The following is a 21,572-nucleotide window of genomic DNA, read 5'->3' as shown; positions in this document are numbered from 1 at the left end:
ACAACGTTTGATAGATTAGGATTCATGTTTGAACAAAGACGCGCCTGTCTGTAAGAGAAAGACACTTTTCGGATAACCTAATACCTACCTAAACCTAACCTAACCTAAAAAGGAATGCTCGAATGCGCGACCACCAATGACACATTCTGACAGTAGTTGATTTAGTAGCATAATATCCCAATTGCGTGAGAGGTATATCGGTGATTTGGCCATTAGGTAATAATGACAAAATCCACAATCACTTAGTTGCCAACGAAATAGCTTTGCAGTGCCTGTCGATCGTTTCAGTATAACAAGCTGTAGATATCTGCGAATGTTTACAAACGAAGGAAGCACGTTAGGTGCTTGAAACCTGATACACTGTAACTTAATCGCTCCTTGCCAAAACATGCTGCGTGTGTTTCGGACTCTTACTCGAGATCTCCGCTCAATTGCATGCAAGTGTATTGAAGTTCGTATCGTTCAGCGGTGTTTACATATGACAAGCAAAATTGAGTGCTATGAAGCGCAGAAGCTAATAAAAAACGCTTCGTTGGTAGATAAGGATGCGCGTGAATATTCTTTGCAGTCACTGTATGTTTACACAGTTTCATTTGTTTGGATAAACAGCTTAGCGTTTAATTATATTATTATTAATTATTATATTCATATATATGAACGCCTAGCGATTGAATCTATTTATCTGAACACGAGCTACTATTGCATGAAAAATAAAATTAACCAGTTTAACTTCCGAGTATCGGTGTATCATAATATGGAAGCGGGCAATAGCACTTTGCGTGGTGAATAAATGATATACAATTTTCACGCCGGTCGATATGTTCAAGTATACTGACATACATGATTGCTTTTATGAAATATGCTATTTACAATCAATTTCGCAAAATCAACATATTAATTCGTTACGACGTATGATATCAAAATCGTACCGATATTTCATAAATCCTTTGCAAAGTGTAAATTACCGATCACGATAAATCGCGGCGAATAATATACAGCTATATAACAAAATCGAGTTCGAACAGATAAAAAGCAGATTATTAAATTCTTCGTGAGCATCTGTCAATTTTTGAAACGGTCGAAAAACCACAGGATCGTGTTACACGTTGAAGATAATTCGCCATCGTGGGTACCAAAATGCTGGTATATTTAGACATATTTATAATAAACAGAGATACCGAGACACATATAGACTTCCGGGTAGCGTTGCTGGCTGAAGGGTGTGCCAAGAGGAAGAAGAGGGTCGAAACAGTAGACCATGAACGTCGTAGATAAATCCTACCAGTGTTTTGCTAGCCGACGATATGTATTACAACCTCGCGTACATTTTAACCTCCCTTTTCTTTCTTTCTTTCTTTTTTTTTTTTTTTTCTCTTCTGTTAGTTTACAACTTACTTGGGTCGCATCGCGTCAGTTACCATCCTATCTTTTTCTATTTTTCTCTCGCTCGCCTCTCAATTCTGCATTCGAGATTATCAACGCTCGTATTTTTCAACGAGCTGTCCCGACCAAAGTTGTTTTTGTTTTCCGGTCGCGTAGATCGAAGGTAACCACGTGCTCGATAACGCTTTTTGTCCTCGTAGATACACTCGTTTCAATGAAACCTTTATCGGCTACCAACGTGATTGATTTCCTTTTTTCTTTCTCCCTTCTTTTTTTTTTTTTTTTCGCGCCGCCCGATTTCGAATCTCGTTAACACATTCTGCACAACTTCCTGTCCATGTTGCGCGTATCATTTTCAAACGAACGACGAAACAAAAAATTGCAGATCACGGAATTGTTGGCTCTTCGATTCTAACGTTTAGGATTAAATAAGAAAATTTTGATACGACGTATAATTTTTTAACCTCAAATATCACATACAATTTTCACATATAAAAGACATATAATTTTTTAAGCTTCTTGAAGTTGATCAAGTCTTCTGTCAGACAAACGAGGAATATCTTAACAGTGTGACTTTCAAAGTTTTGAGAAAGATAAGAAAAAGTATGTTTAACTTGGAAACTAAATAGGAATTTTAGTAGCGTGGCACTGATTGAAAACACATTGAATTTTAAAACTGTTTTCCTATAAGAAATAAGTAGCCTAACTTATTCTCCTCTTTCTTGGTAGTCTTCTATTAAGTCTTTTATATTATTACTATACTTCTATTTTTTATTTTTACTATTTTTATTTACTAATTGTTACTAATACACTAAATATACAGGGTGGTTGGTAACTGGTGGTACAAGCGGAAAGGGGGTGATTCTAGGCGAAAAAACAAGTCGAAAATATAGAGTAAAAATTTTTCGTTCGAGGCTTCGTTTACGAGAAAATCCACTTTGAATTTTCGGTCGGTACGCCTGCACTTTATCGCGTCTCGTTGTAACGCATCTCACTGTAGATCGTTGTCTCGATTGGCGTTATTTTTTTAATTTTTAAAATTTTTATTTTATATTTTCGACTTCTTTTTTCGCGTAGAATCACCCCCTTTCCGCTTCTACCACCAGTTATCACCACCCTGTATATAGATTACACGTGATATTTTACATAGAATATTTATACGCATATGGAAAATTGTAGTACATATTTTTACACATTAACTGGACAAATTGTGAATGTAAAGAATTAAATAAAAAAGAAAAAAATTTTTACACCTGTCAAATGAATGAAAACCCCTTTGTCGTCTACTGGAGACCACCGTCGCATTCGACGTGTTAAAAAACTTCTCCCGCCTGCGACGCCATTGAAACAATCGTTTTTCCGCTTTCGACAATTGAATATGAACATGGCGTTGGCGAACGTGATGCAATCGACGAGCGGATTTCGCACGAATATAATAAATGCAGAGGCAAACGTCTTTGCTTCGCCGATGACACATAACGTATGACGTTGTATCCCGTAAGCAGATGTGACTGGACGAAATATTTTAATATATATCAGCTCGTGAAACGTGTTGAAATTATCACAAATATGGACACGTTCTGGCGAAACTCGATACGATGAATAATGCGTCTCCTACGACCAATCGCTGTAATTTATTCGACGCGACGGACGACGAGTAGAAGCTTCGGAAAGTATAGAGCGATAAATAGAGCGGATTTTCGGACGTAATTTACTCGAATCATCTCGATTGGCCTCGTTAAATCGAAAGGCAATCGTAGAAACGCGACGAATAATCCTATTCGGAATCGTGCTAATTTCCTCGGCCATTTTAATCGCCGAACATCATCCTTGAATTAAATGAGAACATCAGAAAGATAGCTAAACGCCAGACCGAAGAGAGATAATCAGTTCGAGCATGGAAACAAAATTTTGTTTGCATAAATTCGAAAGTTTGATTAGCTGCAAAATTATTTAGCTACATTTCACGCCTGATAGCTTCGCGTGACTACTTTCCACTTACAAATATCAAGTATCTTTACACGAAAAAGCTTTCTCGCCAAAGGAAGAGATACCGATCGATAAGAAGATTACAGTTAAAACGAAAGCCAAAAAATATAACGAGTTTTTTATGGCAACAATAACTTTTACACGCTCTTTACTTTCGACGATGAATTTCTAAAATAAGCAGCTGCGTCGACTCGGCCGTAACTGTAGAAACGTCAAGATCTACGTTATATCGATTTCAATGGTCACAGGTCGACTTGGTTCGTAACGCAAAAACAGTAAACAGAGGGAAGAGAAATCGAGAGAAGAGAAGAGAAGAGCGAGGGAGCACCGAGAATTCTCAAAGTAGATCGCTCGAATTTTGCGCGTCGTCCTCGCAACGGGGTGCCTAACATCCAGCGTTGCCATTTACTTCCTGTCACGTTGGTGGCAAAGCGTTGAAAAGCCTAGGAGAATCGCAACGAACCCAACTTTCACATTTTTTCGTGAAAACTTTTTTCTCTACGACCCATGAAATTTAGGGCAGTCAGCTTTCTCTTTTCGACCCCGGCACGTTTTGACTCGAGGGTCAATGGTTTCTTGAAAAATCAGGAGAAATTAAAGCTGCTCTCGTTAAACTGTTTCACGTGATCTAGTCCGTTTTATCTCGTCACGAGATAACCAACAGAATTGCAGCTACGACATTTTTATCACAGTCGAAAGAAACGAGGTCGTTTAGCTGACAGTGAACCTTTAATATTCGGATTAGACACAGAAATTTATTTACACTCGTTGTTCCTCAAATCTTTTATTTCACTTTCTTAGAAGATACGCTCGCCGGCGTCGCAATATTCTCTTGTCGAGGTTGAACTTTTGCCCGTAAGATGTCGCGTACATATACGCAACATTGTATTTCAGTAGGTAATTAAGCAATTAACTAAACGACAAGTATATTGATCTTTGGCGAAAGTCATAATGGGTTTCAGTGCAATGATTTTCTTGCGCAACTTCCTGGAAAAATGTCTGTTTATTATTAGCACTGGATAAAAAACTAATTTTTCTCGGAAATTAAAAAGCTTGTGAAAGGGCAAATAAGCTTGCAAATTGAAGAATTATTTGGTAACATTTATATTATCGATACTTTCAAAGATGAATTTCAAATTAATTTTTAACTTTTCTAACGATAATTTATTCACATGACAGATCAAGATGTTTCGACACAAAAACTACTAAACGACGCGCGTGACTTCGTTTGCGCGTGAAAGCCAAAGCCGATAGGATCTCGAGCACTGACATTGCGTACACAAATAAAAAGCGGCGTTTCCTGAGAATGTTAAGTTTCACCTGGCTGACGAGGTTAAAAGTCGCCGGCAAGATTCCACAAGATCTAGATTCCACTTTGTTAATAACCGTGTCTGAGGGGGACACCTCGTACTATCTCATGGTCCATCAAGAAGCAATGAAAGTTTCCTGGATGAACTTTAAAAGTCGCAGCGAGATAGTAGGCGAATTAAGGGAACCTCTGGCAGCATAAAGTCACGGGAACAAGAGCGACAACGAGGCACTGTTTTAAACCGTGGAATTGCTGTAATAAACGGAGAATTAACACTAGAACTACCACGCCATATTTTTTTTCTGTAATGATGTAATGACTTTCGCAACGATAACTAAAAGAATAATATAAAGAATTTAAATTTCCTTTTTATGTATTCATACTGAAAATGATTTTGTATCGAGGCTACTTGTACCAATACTAATCAAAATGACCGGTACTTGTCAAAGTGTAAAAGGGTCCCGCTATCTGTTTATCTAACCCCAATTAACCAGTTTCCTCGTTTCGTACAACTCGCCACTCGTTTTAAAATTTTTACCGCGAATCGTTCGATACGACGATATCAATTACCAGGAAAATTCCGGATCCATCGCTAGATCGCTAGATGCTAACGCTAGAAATACCGCGGTAGTCGAAACGACTGGTTCTACGATTTTATAAACGTGTGGACCCTCGTTTAGGGACGATGGCCCCAGATGGATTAATAATATCAAAAATGTACCACATAACGTGGAATTGCTTCTGCAAGAAAAATAAATCAATAAATATACAAATATTCTATCATTAGGTATTTTTTAAAGACCAGTCGTTTTTACTGGTTTTGGTAAAAATAGCTTCGTGTTAACTATCGGTAGTTCTAAGCGTTAAAAGTGCGCCGGGAGATTGGCAATTTTAAGAAAGGAAAAATAAATACAGTGGCTGACGAAAGTATCCGAACGTTTACATATGCAAACTCGAATGGCTGAAATAATGTACGTTAAAGGCATATTTGCTTAGACAAGCAGACGTCAATAGGAAGATGGAAGTCTTGAGATTACGTCAGAAAAATTTGAAAAGGACTCAACGACGTAATTAAATGGAAACCTCGAACGAGTGTTGAAATTTTAACCCTGTTACGATTCTCGAATTTTTATATTTCAATATTGTTCACATTTTAGCAAACGACGAGAACTGTATTGTTCCAAGAACTGGTTTAACATAAATTCCGATTTTTCTCATATTACGTACAAATTGAAGATATTTGTGAACGTCAGATAAGATAAGTGGACTATTAAGTTACACTAACTGCCGAACACCAAACGGGCTTTTTTGTGCTCGACATTCTATCGCTTTCTGCTGGAATATCAACAACCTGTGTATAGTGGACGGTCGTCAAGGACTGTAGGAACCGTACTTTATCGTTCGTTCAATCTTGACAAAAATATGCCGTAGAACCATGTTTGAATTTCATTATTAATTGATTCCATTCGATCTTTTCGAGTTGATAGAATTCGCAGTGGTTGTTGTGGTAATTTAAAATTGCTAATCAAAATTCATGATTCAAGATAGCTGGTTTCCACAGGGACAAGTCGAAAGGGTGCGATAATTGATAATTTATGAGCGCGTGGTTAACCGACGGGACAGGGTCTATACAAAGGCCCTAATACTTTTTCAAAACACTATACACCTTTCGTTACGCGTAACCTTAACGTTTACTCATCCTTATTGCCGACACTCGAACCTTCCATTAGGAAGCACCTTCCTCGGGAAGAATAATTATCGAGGAAGAACGTAACATCTGGAACAATGGTGCCCCGACAGATTTCACTTCCTAATCATTTCCACGAAGATTTCCTAACTGCTCGTTCGATACAATGAAATCCTCGTATCCCCGGCGATAAGCTGAAAAATTGACTACCAACAGGTAGATAGATACTTGAAATCGCAGAGAATATCCAACTATATGTTTATAATAAAATTGAATTTATTAATCAAACGCGATTAGACATTAACGAGAGTAGCTAATCGATAATATAAAATAAAAGGGAAATAAATAAAAATAATTAGTGGTAGAATGAAAGTTTAATGAAATAAGCGTTGTGCAAAATTGTTTAAGTTTGGAATTTTATATTTGATTTTTTAGGATCCCAAGTAACCGTGGATACTCTGGATATTGAGACAAGGACAATTTTTGTGTTTTTATTTTATGAACCAACTTCATCTCAGCTAACCAGACAATCATACATTAAAATAACAAAGGTAGCTGTTGAGGTTAACTTGTAGAAGAACAAGTGAATGAATTGTAGCTGTTGAGGTTAACTTGTAGAAGAACAAGTGGATGAATTTGTAATAGAAAAATGTGTTGAAATAAGTACAAGTGCAGGTACAGTATATGAGATCAAAATTAAATAAATTGTTGTCATTATTTATTAATTTAACGTGTGACATTGTTCAGGTTGACTGATAGAGGAACCAGTGAATGAATTTGTAATAGAAAAATGTATTGAAATAAGTACAAGTGCAGGTACAGTATATGAGATCAAAATTAAGTAAATTGTTGTCATTATTTATTAATTTAACGTGTGATATTGTTCAGGCTGACTGATAGAGGAACCAGTGGATGAATTTGTAATAGAAAAATATATTGAAATAAGTATAAGTACAGGTATAGTGTATGTTGATCCAGATCCTCACTCTTACAGCGTTACAATACAATAGAAGAAGCTATGACAGGGACGTTCATATATTTATAGGAAAGTACATTACCAAAAAGTTAACCTTGGTGAGTAGCTGTAGCTACAAGAAACAGCAATAAAAATCTGCTTATAGTTCTTTTGTTTCCACACCTTGTAACCCAAAACATAATTTATATTCAAGACTACAATAATATGCACCTCTCCCTATTTACAATATTTTTGTTTTACTAAATTCTATTTTCTGCGTAATAGCTGTCTCCAGGTCACGGATATACACAAATAAAGATGTAGAGTTTTTCTTCAATTAATTACTTCAACAATAATCAATGCATAGATCGATGCAAAGTTAATGCGAAAGAACGACTGAACGTGACAAAGAGCGAGGGACGCGTGTCTTCGCTGAGAGCGTCGGCAACGAGGTCGAAATTACCACGGTGAGCCTTTATTTCGTCGCGAACGCGCGAGGGGGTACCTATAAGAGCGGCGAGACACGACGGAGAGTGGAAAGTTTTGACGCCACCCTATAAATCAAGCCGCGGGTTCGCTCGGCCGAAACGTTGCACGGTCTCACCCCGGTTCTCCAGAGTTTCGCTCACCGTATGTCTCCTTCGCCTCTCGGCACAGACAGCTTGTACAAGGTGAGTCAAAAATTCCAACAGTTCCACCCCGCCTCCTCCACCACCTTTTCATGCTACGGCTTCAACCCATCCCTATCTCCATCCCCCAGGCCGTCCAGCTGCCTTGACTTTGAAATAATTACCCCGGAGTTAATTTATGTCGCGTTCAGGGAACGACGATGCGATTTTTTCCCGAATTAACACGCCTCTATGCTCTGGAAAAATTGCACCACTCACCCTTAGAGGGGAATCGCGTGAAGCGTGAATAATATAAGAAATGGCTAATTACGTATTACACGTGATTTGCTTTCTAACTTTGTTTACGAGTTTCATCGGATATTGAAGTTTCATATTCGTTTTGTTATACAGGGAACAATGTATCATTGTTTCTTATATATGTCGTTGTTGTAAGAAATTTGAATTGGAAATATGAAAGAGAGGAATTTGTAGCAGATGAAGAAGAACGTATAGCGATAATAATCTTGTTGAGGTTAGGTTAGGTTGGTAGGTTAGATTCCTGATAGAGGAACCAGTGGATGAATTTGTAATAGAAAAATGTATTGAAATAAGTACAAGTATAGGTACAGTGTATGAGATCAAAATTAAATAAATTGTTGTCGTTATTTATTGATTTAATGTGTGATATTGTTGAGGTTGACTGACAGTCAAGCAAGTGGATAAATTTGTAATAGAAAAATGTATTGAAATAAGTGCAAGTACAGGTACAGTAAAAAATATATTGAAATAAGTACAAGTGCAGGTACAGTATATGAGATCAAAATGAAATAAATTGTTGTCATTATTTATTAATTTAATGTGTGATATTGTTGAGATTGACTGATAGAGGAACCAGTGGATGAATTTGTAATAGAAAAATGTATTGAAATAAGTACAAGTACAGGTACAGTATATGAAATCAAAATTAAATAAATTGTCATTATTTATTAATTTAATGTGTGATATTGTTGAGATTGACTGATAGAGGAACCAGTGGAAGAATTTGTAATAGAAAAATATATTGAAATAAGTACAAGTGCAGGTACAGTATATGAGATCAAAATGAAATAAATTGTTGTCATTATTTATTAATTTAATGTGTGATATTGTTGAGATTGACTGATAGAGGAACCAGTGGATGAATTTGTAATAGAAAAATATATTGAAATAAATACAAGTACAGGTATGGTGTATGTTGATCCAGATCCTCACTCCTTCAGTGTTACAATACAAAAGAATGTAACAGGGAGCACGTTGATATATTTATAGCAAAAGACATTACCAAAATGTTAACTTTGTTGTGCAGCTGTAGCTGAAGGTTACAAGGAACAGCAATGGAAATCTACTTATAGCTGTTTTGTTTCTAGACCTTGTAACAAGGTTACAATAATATGCACCTCCTTATTTTGAATCTTTTTGCTTCACTAAATTCTATTCTGTTTGTAACAGTGTCTGCAGGTCACGGGCATTCAAAAGAAAATGTGTAGAGTTTTTGTTGAAGTAATTATACCTTCTACACTTATATATGTTGTTATTGTAAGAAGCTTGAATTGGAAACATGAAAGAGAGGAATTTGTAGTTAATGAAGAAGAGCGTATAGCAATATTAATCCTAGTATGCACAACTAAAAACCCGAGTTACCTTTTATGTTTATAAATACAAGCGTGAAATATTACATTTTCAAGCTTAACATTTTAGTTACTTGCATAAGGATTAACTACATTCCATCTTATCTAATGTTTCCTTGCTGCAACGTCGTTCCCCAGAAATTTACAGAGATATGAGACAGTTTACCTTTAATTGTCGTCCATTAACTTAAATTTACTACACTTAAACTTAAACCGATAAAACTGTGGTACAATTCACATCAAAGAGACATCGACATTTTCTTCACTTTGCCACGACTTGTCAAGAGTAACAAGAACCTGCAATCATCGACAATTCTCTACAAGCTGTCCTTCGTTATTTTCAATTCTCGCGCAATTTTCAAGATCATGCACGATTAATAAAACATGAAAACAAATCGCTGTATTTATAGCGTTGCCAATCTCATCAAATTTACACGCAATAAGAATCACGTTCGATCATTGTAAGAAAGAAAAAAAAAATAGAAAAAAAGAGGATACATTGTTGCAAAATAAGTAAATGCAAATTTCGCTGGTTGTGGCAAACTTCTATACAGCGACGGACGAGCCAGAGATATCGCGCCACGATAATCGCGCAAATGTCCGGCGCAGAGGTAACATTTAACTCTTACATATGTCGCGCTCGTGTTCAGTGTAACGGTATGCGTACAACACTCTTGTACACATTGCTGCCTGGCTACAGATATTATACAATTAACAGGTATAATTAGCAAATGGTGAGCTGGCTATCTTGAATCGCGTTGGAACGAGAGCGCGCTTTAACATTCAGATCGAATTTCGTCGAAGGGAAACACCGTAGGGTCGCAGAACATTTCATGGTCCTCCGTGAAACTTGCAACGTGCAATGATAAATAAAAATATACAAATTTGGCGTATAAACGAAATAACTAACATCTAAATATTTTATAATATTTTATTGTTTATTGGACTGATGAAAGAGGAATACAGAGAACAAATGTGTATTGATCATCAATGTGAGATCTATGTACAGTGAAGAGCATACAAATAGAGGCAATTGTTGTATAAAATTCAACTTGATTTAATTAACCAATTTTTTCACCAAGTTATCAAAAGGAAAGGTAATTTTTCTCCCTTGTTTTGAAAAATTGATGAAACTCAGACTGAAAGGTATGTTAGAATTTTGGGAGAAATTTTCTGCAACCTAAAACTCAAAGAATTTCTACACGATTTCCACTTTACATGGACTATCAATAAGCGTTAGCATTTGACACTAGAATTTACGATTTCATTCCAGGTATCCATCCTGCCAACTACATCTCCACGAGATAAACTCAGGTATCTCATCCCCCGGAGAAACTCCACGAAAGATCAGACCACCCTGCGACGTCCCTTACACTAACTAGCAACGAAGTGGCCTATCCCAAAGGAACCGGCAATAATCGAAAGAAAACCGAACTAGGGTCTACTACCCTCTATTCCACTATAGACAGGCTTCTGTCCGTGTCTTGCCCGTAGGAAATACGTTTCCGGTAGCTTGTCCGGCTGTCGCATGACAGATAGAAAGGAGCATGGAACACAGAAAGGGGAGAGGAAGAGACAGAGAAAACCGATAGAGTGGCCAGCAAGCAAGAAAAGGAAGATATTGGGAGGAGTAGCTGCGATGGGGCAGGGTGAGAAGCGAGGATTCGGCGGAGTGGTTGGTTCAGGGGTTGGTATTGGATGCTGCCTCGGCGAAGCTCACGGTAGGGGTAGTTTGACAAGTTGACAAGAGCACAAAGGTCGTGGCGGAGCCGCAAGAGACGTGGAAGGGGAGGAAGGGCGAGGGCTGTACGTAGCGGAGCCTAGAAAAGAGGAGTGTGGGAAGAGGAGGCGTCGCGATGCTCAGCGTCCGACGGAGGGTTACCGGATAGGGTAGTAGGGGGTTGAAAGCCCGGTAGATTCAACGCCGTGAACAAAGGCCGGCTGGCTTCGCCCCGCTGCCTACTCTCGGACTTTGGAAACGAGATCGCATACACACACGCCACGGGTACCGCGTGCCTACCTCTTCTGTGTGCGTGTCTTCTATTAGTGTGCGTCTGTATGCGTGTGAGAACGCCACGAACCGTGTGCACCACCGGTAGGTATATACCGCCCAGAAGGGGAGTTAGAGTTTGCTCGCTCGACCCGATAGATACGAGCGAGCCGGGCCTAATATCGAAAGTTCCTGGCTCGAGCTGAAACCGTGCTTAATTAAATCGGAAGGCCGTGAGAGATAACCGGCGCGTCCCTCCTACGATGCTCGACGAGAGCGTCTGGAAAACACCCGTGTACTATGGATGGGGTTCATGACGTGGCAAGAATGCAGCGGGGAAATTTGTCGCAGCGAAGAACCGATATACGGTGGACCGTCGGTAGCGATTAGAGCGTCTGAAGCGTCCAATGTGATCACTCGTTGGGAAAATTCAACGATTCCGGTGGTCGTAATATCATTAGCTTCGAATAGAATGTTACGGTTTAAAATTGTGAATTGGAAACGGCTAAATACAATTTACATTTCATACACTGTCGGTCTTATTTGATATTCCTATTTCGTGTTTAAAAAATGCAGAAATTGTTGTAGCCGAAGTGGCCTTTTACTCTTGGTTTGTCTAACAGAACGACTTCATTATCGACAACTTAAAATTTCCCTGATAATATTAATCTTTATCGATAACCTACATGCCAAGTCCATTAACAAAGGAAGGGAGACCTGTGGAATGACTCACGTAATGCTTCCTTAAACATATTCGTGGAAAATTAACGCATTTATAAATTGTCTATCCTACAAAAAACGAGAAAATTCCACAAACGTATTTCTATTCTATACGGAGGAATCTTGGGTTCCTCTTTTGCCTCATATTTCTCTGATATGTACCTCCGTGTATATACCTGATGTGCAATTCACAGCTCGTAAAAAGATCATCTCGTGAACTGACGAACGAATTTGAAAGGGTGTCGAAGCGAGCAAAATCAATAAACCGTCGTAGCGTGCAGGATCACCGACCCGATCGACGTTTCGCGGTCTCAAGTTACGTTTCTAATGATCCTCGCGGCACTAGCCGACCGCGATAAATCATGGCAGCAGCTCGTAAACCGTAAGGAGCCCCGCTGCACGTATCAATGCGTATACGACACACACGCGAACAGGTCAACGAGAAAGGGAGGCGGAAAGAGCCGGGTACATCGTGTTGAAGTTGTGCCACGATATAAATGGAACGTTTTTGCCGAGCACGCCTTATATACATAGACGCTGGTTAGCTGAAATATTTATTGCTTTTTGAAGCGTGTATCGGTGGCCCGCGGCGTGCTATTGCAGAGAATCGTTCGACTTGTTCACGGCCATGGTTTCTATTATTTCTTCCTTTCTCTTTTCCCCTTTTCGTTTTACTTGATCGATATGACGCTCTTCTATCCACGGCTTCCATCGTTCTCATATTTCTCGGAATATAGGTTAGGTTCTGCGAGTTTCGCTCTTCCGATTTCACGTTCATGGAACGGAAGAGTTGAAAACGAACGTATTTCGATAGGGGTAGATTGGATACTCGAAGAGAGCAATATTTTATTACGATTTTTTTAAGATTGTTTTTCTTCTATATTTGCATACTTTCTCGCACTTTTATCGAGAACGACGTTAAACAAAAGTTGGAATATAATTGCAAGCTCGATAAGATTGGCGATTTAAACAAGTTTGAAGGTTTTCTCAATTGTTGGATGGAGGACTCGATACACAACGATTGCAAAGAAAAATCTTTTTCTTTTGTTTCGATCATAGAATACGTAGCTTTTAGAAAACATTACATTAGGCGTTATTGAATTATTTTATTTGCTTCTCGTAGAAACTATGTTTCGATGGAAGTACATTGCAAGCTTATTTCACATTAATGGAATTTTCTTGCCACATCGATGTTCTAGAGATATTTGCACGATATTCTCCGAATCTCGGTTACATAATAAAGACAAAAATCAGAATGTGATAAATTTCTGGCTCTATAAAGCTGGCTCTATAATTTCATGGATGAGATCGAAAACCCTTCTGAAACCTGAACATATTTCGTAGAAACATGAAACGATGTTAATCCAATCCACGTGTGCGCATATATCGGAGGAATGTTGCAGGAGGATTAATTTGCAGATGGGCGCGTGCGATTATTTTTTTGAAATTTCGGAAAAAGGAATTCACGGACGTCCTTACACGCTGCGGGCGCTCGAATTAAGGAGCCTCTGCTCAACACGTTGCCAAACCCAGAATTAACGGAAACCTGCGAAACAACATAGCCGACGTTTGGAATTAAATGAAGAAATAGTTCCAAGAAGCACCGCCACGAAATTACGTGTCATTAAAATGTGATGGTGCCGATAATAACGCGCTCTGTTCGAAGATCGAGCGTATCTGTCGATAAACGAACAAAGACACGAAGGAGAGAGAATATCGAAGAAACAAAGACTGAGATCGATTTCACAGACGACTTCAACGTCAACAGGAAGAAGATGGAGGCAAAAAGATCGAAACGATAGAGTGGAACATTGAGAACGATTCTTTAACGTTACAGTATATATACAGGGTGGTTGGTTGGTAACAGGGTGATTCTACGCGAAAAAAGAAGTCGAAAATATAGAATAAAAGTTTAAAAAATTAAAAGATCGAGACAACGATCTACAGTGTGGTCCGTTGTAACGAGACGTGACAAGTGCAGGCGTACCGAGCGAAAATTCAAAGTGGATTTTCTCGAAAACAAAGCCTCGAACGAAAAATTTGTATTCTATATTTTCGACTTCGTACCACCAGTTACCAACCACCCTGTATATATGTAAATAATTATAAATAATTTGAAATTGTGAATTAACTATTAGTTGACCAGGAAGTATCAGTTAATAAAATTGCAAATTAATTCTTCGCTATGTCTATTATGTTATAACTATTTTGTTCAATATTTTCCCAATATTTTCCATATTGATATTATAAATTAAAAAATATTAAATAATCAATTTAATACTTTTGTCCCACCAAAATTCATGATCACAGAAATTTCTTTCGTTAAGGAATAACTCGATTAGTATGGCGATCAACGTTCGAAACTAAACGAAGTCCAAAGCGAAACGAGGACGATGGTTATTTTCCGAAGTAACGAGAGCGACGCGATTTTCATAGAATTGCAACAAAAATTTCACCACCTCGGCTGACTCTGAATTTCCTCGAATCCTCGACAGGTCTTGCAGCTAATTATCCTAATTGCAAGGTGGTAGTGGCGGGAAGCGCGGATTTGCGGCGTTTTCTTCTGCAAATCGAAGGGAAACAGGTGCGCGCGGCGTTTTTCACGCAACATTTTCTAGGCAGCTCGTCCCGCCGCGCCGTTTCCTTTCTCGGACTATTTTCACCGCACGGATTTCCTTGGAATATTTCGTCCCTACGCGCCGTGGCTGAACAACTTTTTCCAACAGTCGTCATATTATACGACGTAGATATACGCAAACATTGACAACGATTTCACAAAGGAATCGAAAAACTATGAGTCCTGAGAACGTGTTTCTGGTACGTTCGGTGTACAGTGGACGCTTCAACTTATTAAATATTATTAGTTCGTTCGAAAAGTTTCCTTCGTTTTATAAGAAACTAACGAGTGCACAATGTTTTCCATTTTATATTATTTCATCGAACTACGTATGATCCATTTTGTTCTAGCAAAATAAAGATCACAACGTTCCACAGATTAGCTTTCATCTTTGTACAACGATAAAAACGTGTCCGTAAAAGAAAGACACTTTTTGGACAAGCTAATATATTTCTTGTTATTGGAACCGTTGAATTTTTCTAGAAACGTATTTGTTAAATAAAAGAACATAAATAAGCCAGACGATGCTAGAAAATATTATCTCCTTTCCGTGCCATTTAGTTCGACGAAACGGACCAAACTGATGCTCGTAAACAAGAACTAACGTTCGGTCACGATCGTAAAGGGCAAAAAAACAGTTCGCCAGCTCGGCTTCTTATGTTTACGTTTGGCCAAGTATCTGGTAGCGAGTGAGACGCGATATTCGTGTTTGGGCCAAAATCTTCATCGCGAGTCTCACTCGCTAAAGTACAAGGGATTAAACAATGTCTGAACTTGTTTAAACTGAACAAATCAATTTTGCAAAACAAAACAAAATTGCAAATAAAAGAGCAACTGAAATAAAACGCCTGTTATGGTACAGTGAATGAAATAAATTTCTATCTGTATTCCATCGCTCTAAACGTATTTATAAAGATATGACATTGAACATTTGAGTGATCAGCTAATAATAATAATGAATGACATTTAATGAGCGTAAGATAGATAAGAAGCTGATCGTAACAACAAAGGGACACCATTTGCATTTGAATGACATAGACGCGTAAACGATATTAAACACGAAAACCTATGAAATCTGTCGTGAAATCTGCCCACTGTAAAATTAAAACTCTCCTATAATTCTCAGTTATCACATGCAACGCAATTCCTTTTATTCTTAACTACTAAATATCAAAGTGTAATTGTTTAACTTACAACATGAAAAAACAGCACGAAACTAAGGAAAGTAATTGATCGTATTTTTGTAAGAGATTGTTTAAATAAATAAAGGTTGCATATTAACAATCTTTAATTTACCCGATAATTCACGGCCCCCGCTTCACGCTCCTTCCTCGTCTCACGCTGTAAGCTCCTCTAAGCTAGTAGACACCCCCACCCCCGACCCAGTGGCCACGGATCTACTAAATCAGAAGTGCAGCGAAGCGTCCTCACCCTTGGATCACCGTCGGATTCGGGTTTTGCTCAAGTTGCCAACCGAATACAAGGCAAAGTTCAAAGTCTGGTGTCTACAAAGTGGCAACTCGCAAAAGGTCAACGGGTCCCTACGTCGCGCTGTCGTCGTCGTCCGGCTGCGTCTTACCCCCGCAATTACTTAAATCTCTTTCCGATTTTCTTGAACTGCTGGCAAAACAAAGTTTCTTCGAGGAAAAGAACGAAGGTACATGTTAATTGGAAGAAAAATTAGAACAGCCTTTGAAAACAAGGAAGAAATATGAAATATTGCAACGGATGGATCGTGTGATCCTTAAGTGGAGCATGACAAAAGGCTGTTTGATAATATTTTGTCGTAGAATACGCATTTGAAAGATAAAAGTCGTAGTAAATAACCGATAGACTGCGATAAAATTTATGAAAATTCATATCGTTGCGAATAGAATTAAAAGCACGCAACTCGGATAGCAAATTTTGCTGCTTAGCGTAAAAATCATCGATCTAATTGGAACATTTCTATATTCCATTTTTGAAGAAGCATCCTCCTGCATATTACGTGCATTCTGCGCATCTTTGCAGCTGCGAATTTCCTACGATCAAAAATCCCTAAAACTCCCGCGCTCTGTCGATAAGAAATTCCCTACCTGTGTTTTTCAATTACCGAGCATCGTACGATGTGTAGCAAGAAAGCTGACACGGCGTGAAGCAACTGTCGCGCATAATAGATTCAAGAGATGCGATCCGAGCAGAATACGTTCGTCACGAAAACACAATGCATATGAAACGTTGGAGGAACAGGCGCGCGTGCAAAGTGAGGTCGATCATTCGCGGGGACTGTTTGCACGCGGCGCTCGATGCAATGGAATATTTGCTCGCGGCTCGAAACATGTTCTCCGTCAGTGACAATGTTGCAGACCCGCATTCTTTCCCTCTGAACGAATCTACAATTAAAAGAAACCGCGTCGACGAAAGAAATATTCTCCGGTTTCTTGTTACACGCCGCTTCATCTACACTTACGATTTCTCCACACTTTCGTAACCTGTTGCCGTTTCATCTACGCCTTTTTATCTCGAATTTATCATCAACGCTGCTAAAAACATCTCGCGTGACCACATTTTATCGTTCACCTTTCATGCAACATTTAACGACCATTTGCAACGTTCCCCTACGAACTTGAAATTTGATATTTTCTCAGCATCGTAGCGATACGCGACAATGTATATAACACGAACTGAAAATCGCGTAACGGACCCCGTTAATCGCGTTGTAAACTCGTTTCTTAACACGCCGATTATCCTCGAGAGCTCTAATCCCGGTGACCCTCGTCAATCCGAAGGGTTCGAGCTTCATTAAATATTTATAGGGTCGCGATACCATATCGAAACGGTTCCTCCGCCCTCTGTGTTACGATCAACCGAACTATTACGTTGCTTACAATCGTCCACCACTTTTTCACATTTCTTCCACTATTCCTACTGCTAACATTATCTTATAGAAGAAATCTTTTATGCATAATGATATAATCAAGTACTTATGCAGACAAGATTCGTGTTTTTTTCCACAATTTTCTCGATCTCTCGTATCCGGTCGCGTGCTGCTCGTCAAGATTAAAAATAGCTCGGTCGGGTCGAAGATTATGCAACACGAGTTCTCTCTGTTATCTTCAGGTAATAAAGAGTAGTCTCGTCGTGTGTCCTGGCGAGTCGAACGAGTCCTCCGCATGGCCACGTGGCCGCCGAACGCCGGCCAACCGTCTGACCTGCATTTCTGATTTTAATCCGAGATAATGCGGGGGTGTCGCGCGTTCAACGGCACATTTGTCTTCCACCGGGTCCAACGGGGGCCAGAAACACTCGGTGAAACGTCGCTTCTATTTCAGCCGACGAAAGTTCCAGGGATAATAGTTTCTTCTAGACGATGGTAACAGATGGATAGAAAATAGGTGAGAGTGAAAGTCGTACGGAACGTTTGCGATGTCTTGGATGTGATAATCCACTTGTGACACTTCGATACGGATCTCACGTGATAGCGAAAGATGTTTTATAGGATCAAGATAACTAGGCGAGTTTCGTATGTAAATTAATTGTACGTGAGATATTTCAATACCAGAATTACTAGTCTTTAATATATGCCAGAATGTGTCATTTATATATGCAGGTTATAGACGATTATATCAGCTTGTAATATGAATTTTAGGATAATTTCAGAACAAATGTACGTTAGCAGCTAATAAGTTAAATAAAAACAAGTAAATGACTGTATGATATGTGAAAAACGTCGTATTAACGAGTCTGATGCTTTTAGCACGAATATCCTGTTCCCTTCCCTACTTTAAAAAGTACAGATTAAATTAGTAATGTCGACAAACGATTATGCGATACGATTTTTTGGACTATAACCTCAACATCCACTGTCAACTGTTTCTATCATCTTTTATATCATGAAAAAAAGCCAAATCGAACGCGAAACCTTCGTCAATACGGATCGAACAAACAATAGTTCTTTTTTATCATACTGGCATAATATCATCAAATGCACGTTCCACTCTGCGTCATGATGCGTCCTTGATGAAACTATTACCACGTATCTGCGACTGCTCACAGGCAATTGTGCGCGATCTGCGATTTTCTTCGCGGTTACTATCGGTCGATAAACACGAAAATGACGAACCGCTCGAATCGCCACAGAACACAAACATATATGTATATATAAATAGAACAGAAAAGAGGGAGAGAAAGAGGGAATGCGGCAATTATGCGAGCAGGACAGGTCGAGACACGGCGTTATCGCGGTGCGTTGTCAACCGCGAAAACCGACGACGCGCTGTTGCAGCCGCAGACTGTGCAAACACGCCGCCAATTACGTACACACTGGCGTCTATCGATACGCAAAGACGTAACGGAGTCCAGCACGCTTTCTCCAAGCAAAGCGCGTGCCAGTATTTCCACGAGAGCGGAACGATTGTAGCGGCATTGCTCGAGAGCACGTCGCGGTACTCGCCTCTTATTGCGATAATTAGCTTAGGAAATTAGTACGTGTAATTAGTACGAATGCATCTAATGCATAGAGACGTATACCAAGGTAGATCGGATGCTATGATTCATCGGTAATTGAAAGATTAAAAGGATAGGGAAAACACTTGATTCTTACAATATTGTAATACGAATTTGGATAGAAAGGAAATTCTGTAGAAGTGATGGTTCAATACCTTTCCGCGATACGACGAATTTCGTGTTTCGAAGGTGTTCGATGATTTGCAACCAACATGGTAGATGAGATATAGGCAAGCACTCGGCGCACCACCATTCAACGTACGATTCGCCAGTCGAAGATCGATGATCGACACTCGTTTCTCCGCAGTGTTGGAAATATATAACTTAACAAGCTATAGTCGTATATGGCCGTGTAAATTGACATTCGACCACTTCTGTTTAAGCCTTTGGTTTCAAAATTTCGATCCACTGTGAGAATCCTCAAGATCCAAAGACTTTAAGAAAATGAAATAATACTTGAAATCACGGAAAGTTACACAGTAAGGAAGTTTTTCACGATTTCGCACTGCAACATTCAGCATTCACAGCGAGGAATTTCCACACGCGTTCAACCGACGTCAGTCGTGCGGCGCGACTCTTCGGCTCACTGACAGACACGTGGGAGCTCGGGAACGTCACGTTCGGGATCACGTGTCCGACGTTCACCGGGGCACGAACGATTCGCCAGTACAGCCACGATGACGCTCATGATCACGTTGATCTCCGGCGAACTGTCATCGACACGAGCGCGAGAAGGAAGCAGTGGGAACACGAGCGACGCAGCTACCACGACTCCGCGTCCGCGTCAGAGCTTCTGACTCGGCAGAAGTACAGACAGAAACGAAACTACACAATGTGACGGCTAACGCACGCACACGAACGACCAACGCGCGGCCAGAGCAACGAAGAAAGAGAAACAGAGAGGGAAAGAAAGGGGAAACTGGTGGCAGACGCGACGACGTTGTGTGAGTGCGTATACGCGCACGTGTGCAGACGAAGACGAGTCGAACGCGAGCCGAAAGAAAAAAAGGGACGCGTTGTTACACATGTAGAAATTTGTGTGTGTCGGTGCACGAGCCGCTCGCACGCGTGTGCGTGAATGGTGAATGTGTGCAGAGAAGCGTATCCTCCTGTCGAGCGTGGAACGGACGAGAGCGTCGAGCTGTCAGCGCACCCCACCCCGAATCCCCCCTCGAAACCAACCCCTCCTACCGTGACGAACCCCCACTCTGCTTCGCTTTCCCTCGTCCGCGCTTCCCTCTCTACCGACCGCTTCGCTCTCTTTCTCTCGCCCTTTTTCCACACCGCCCCGTGCAACCCTCCGTGTCGCTGCGCGCTAAGCCACGTCGAAGAAAAGCCAATGAAACGGGGGGAAAAAAGGCGCATCACTCAAGAACCGAGGTTCAATGAATGGTGAAATTTTGCCGGCCTTGAAATCTCAAATCTCATTACATATTTCATATCATCATTATTAGTGGTATTGGTTTCGAGGATTCCGGAATTTATCGAAAGACAGAATCTCTGTAGATGGAACGTTCTTTAGATAGATGGTTCATAGTCGCATGCAGCCGTTTGGAATGAATTTATTGCTTTCCGAGCCACTGGAATTAAGTAGTAAAGCGAAGCTACGTGCGATTTCATTTACGATTGTCAACGGCGATCACACTATCCGGTCAAGTTAATTTCCATACATTTAAACCGCGCCGCCTCTATATCTCTGTATTATTCGTCGGTGGCGCATCAACGCCTCTGGAAATCTTCATAATGCTATGCAGTCGGCCGAGGTTTAAATACTATTCACAAAACATCCTACCCTACCTCTTCTTTCTCCCAACAAATTTCAAATGTCACCACCGCTCGTTCCAGCGGGCAACGAGCGACGCGGAACGGCAGACAGGAACGAAAAGAGGAGGAAAAAAAAAAAAGAAAAGAGGGAACGCGGTCACAGAACAGAAGAATATAACGCAGACCGGCGGAAAAGCGCGGCCGGCTCCCTTCGCGTCCATCGCGACGTAGATGGATCATAATTCTCGCTTATACCTGCGAAACAACTGCGGCGTCTCCGGCGCCCTTTTTGCCCTTCGATTTCGACTTCATCCGTATACTCGCTGGCCCTCTCGTGCACGTCGATGCGTGACCAGAGACTAGTCCGTAATCATGATAAAATGTCAGCTTGGAGTCGA

At 40.0% G+C, this 21,572-nt stretch overlaps 1 protein-coding gene and 1 long non-coding RNA gene across 8 annotated transcripts in view; one reads left to right on the top strand and one right to left on the bottom strand.

The window, feature by feature from the left end:
• The window catches only part of LOC100747045 (homeotic protein antennapedia), a 247,000-nt gene that overhangs the window by 19,975 nt on the left and 205,453 nt on the right, over nucleotides 1-21,572 (bottom strand). The window contains exon 1 of one of the 7 annotated variants that reach the window (XM_024365854.2): nucleotides 19,566-20,199. The exons of the other annotated variants lie outside the window; for them this stretch is intronic. The gene's annotated coding sequence lies outside the window, so the exon portion shown is untranslated. Of the gene's footprint in view, nucleotides 1-19,565; nucleotides 20,200-21,572 lie in introns of those variants that run through there. 7 annotated transcript variants of the gene reach the window in all.
• LOC105680407 lies at nucleotides 7,678-12,442 on the top strand. Its single transcript, XR_001102076.3, has 3 exons — nucleotides 7,678-7,994; nucleotides 10,872-11,603; nucleotides 11,646-12,442. It is a non-coding gene; the product is annotated as an uncharacterized LOC105680407 (long non-coding RNA).

The sequence above is a fragment of the Bombus impatiens genome, unplaced genomic scaffold (genome assembly GCF_000188095.3).
Source record: "Bombus impatiens unplaced genomic scaffold, BIMP_2.2 scf_0152, whole genome shotgun sequence".
Classification (NCBI taxonomy): Eukaryota; Metazoa; Arthropoda; class Insecta; order Hymenoptera; family Apidae; genus Bombus; species Bombus impatiens.
The sequence above is the reverse complement of the archived record's forward strand: the minus strand, read 5'-3'. Positions and strand labels throughout refer to the sequence as shown.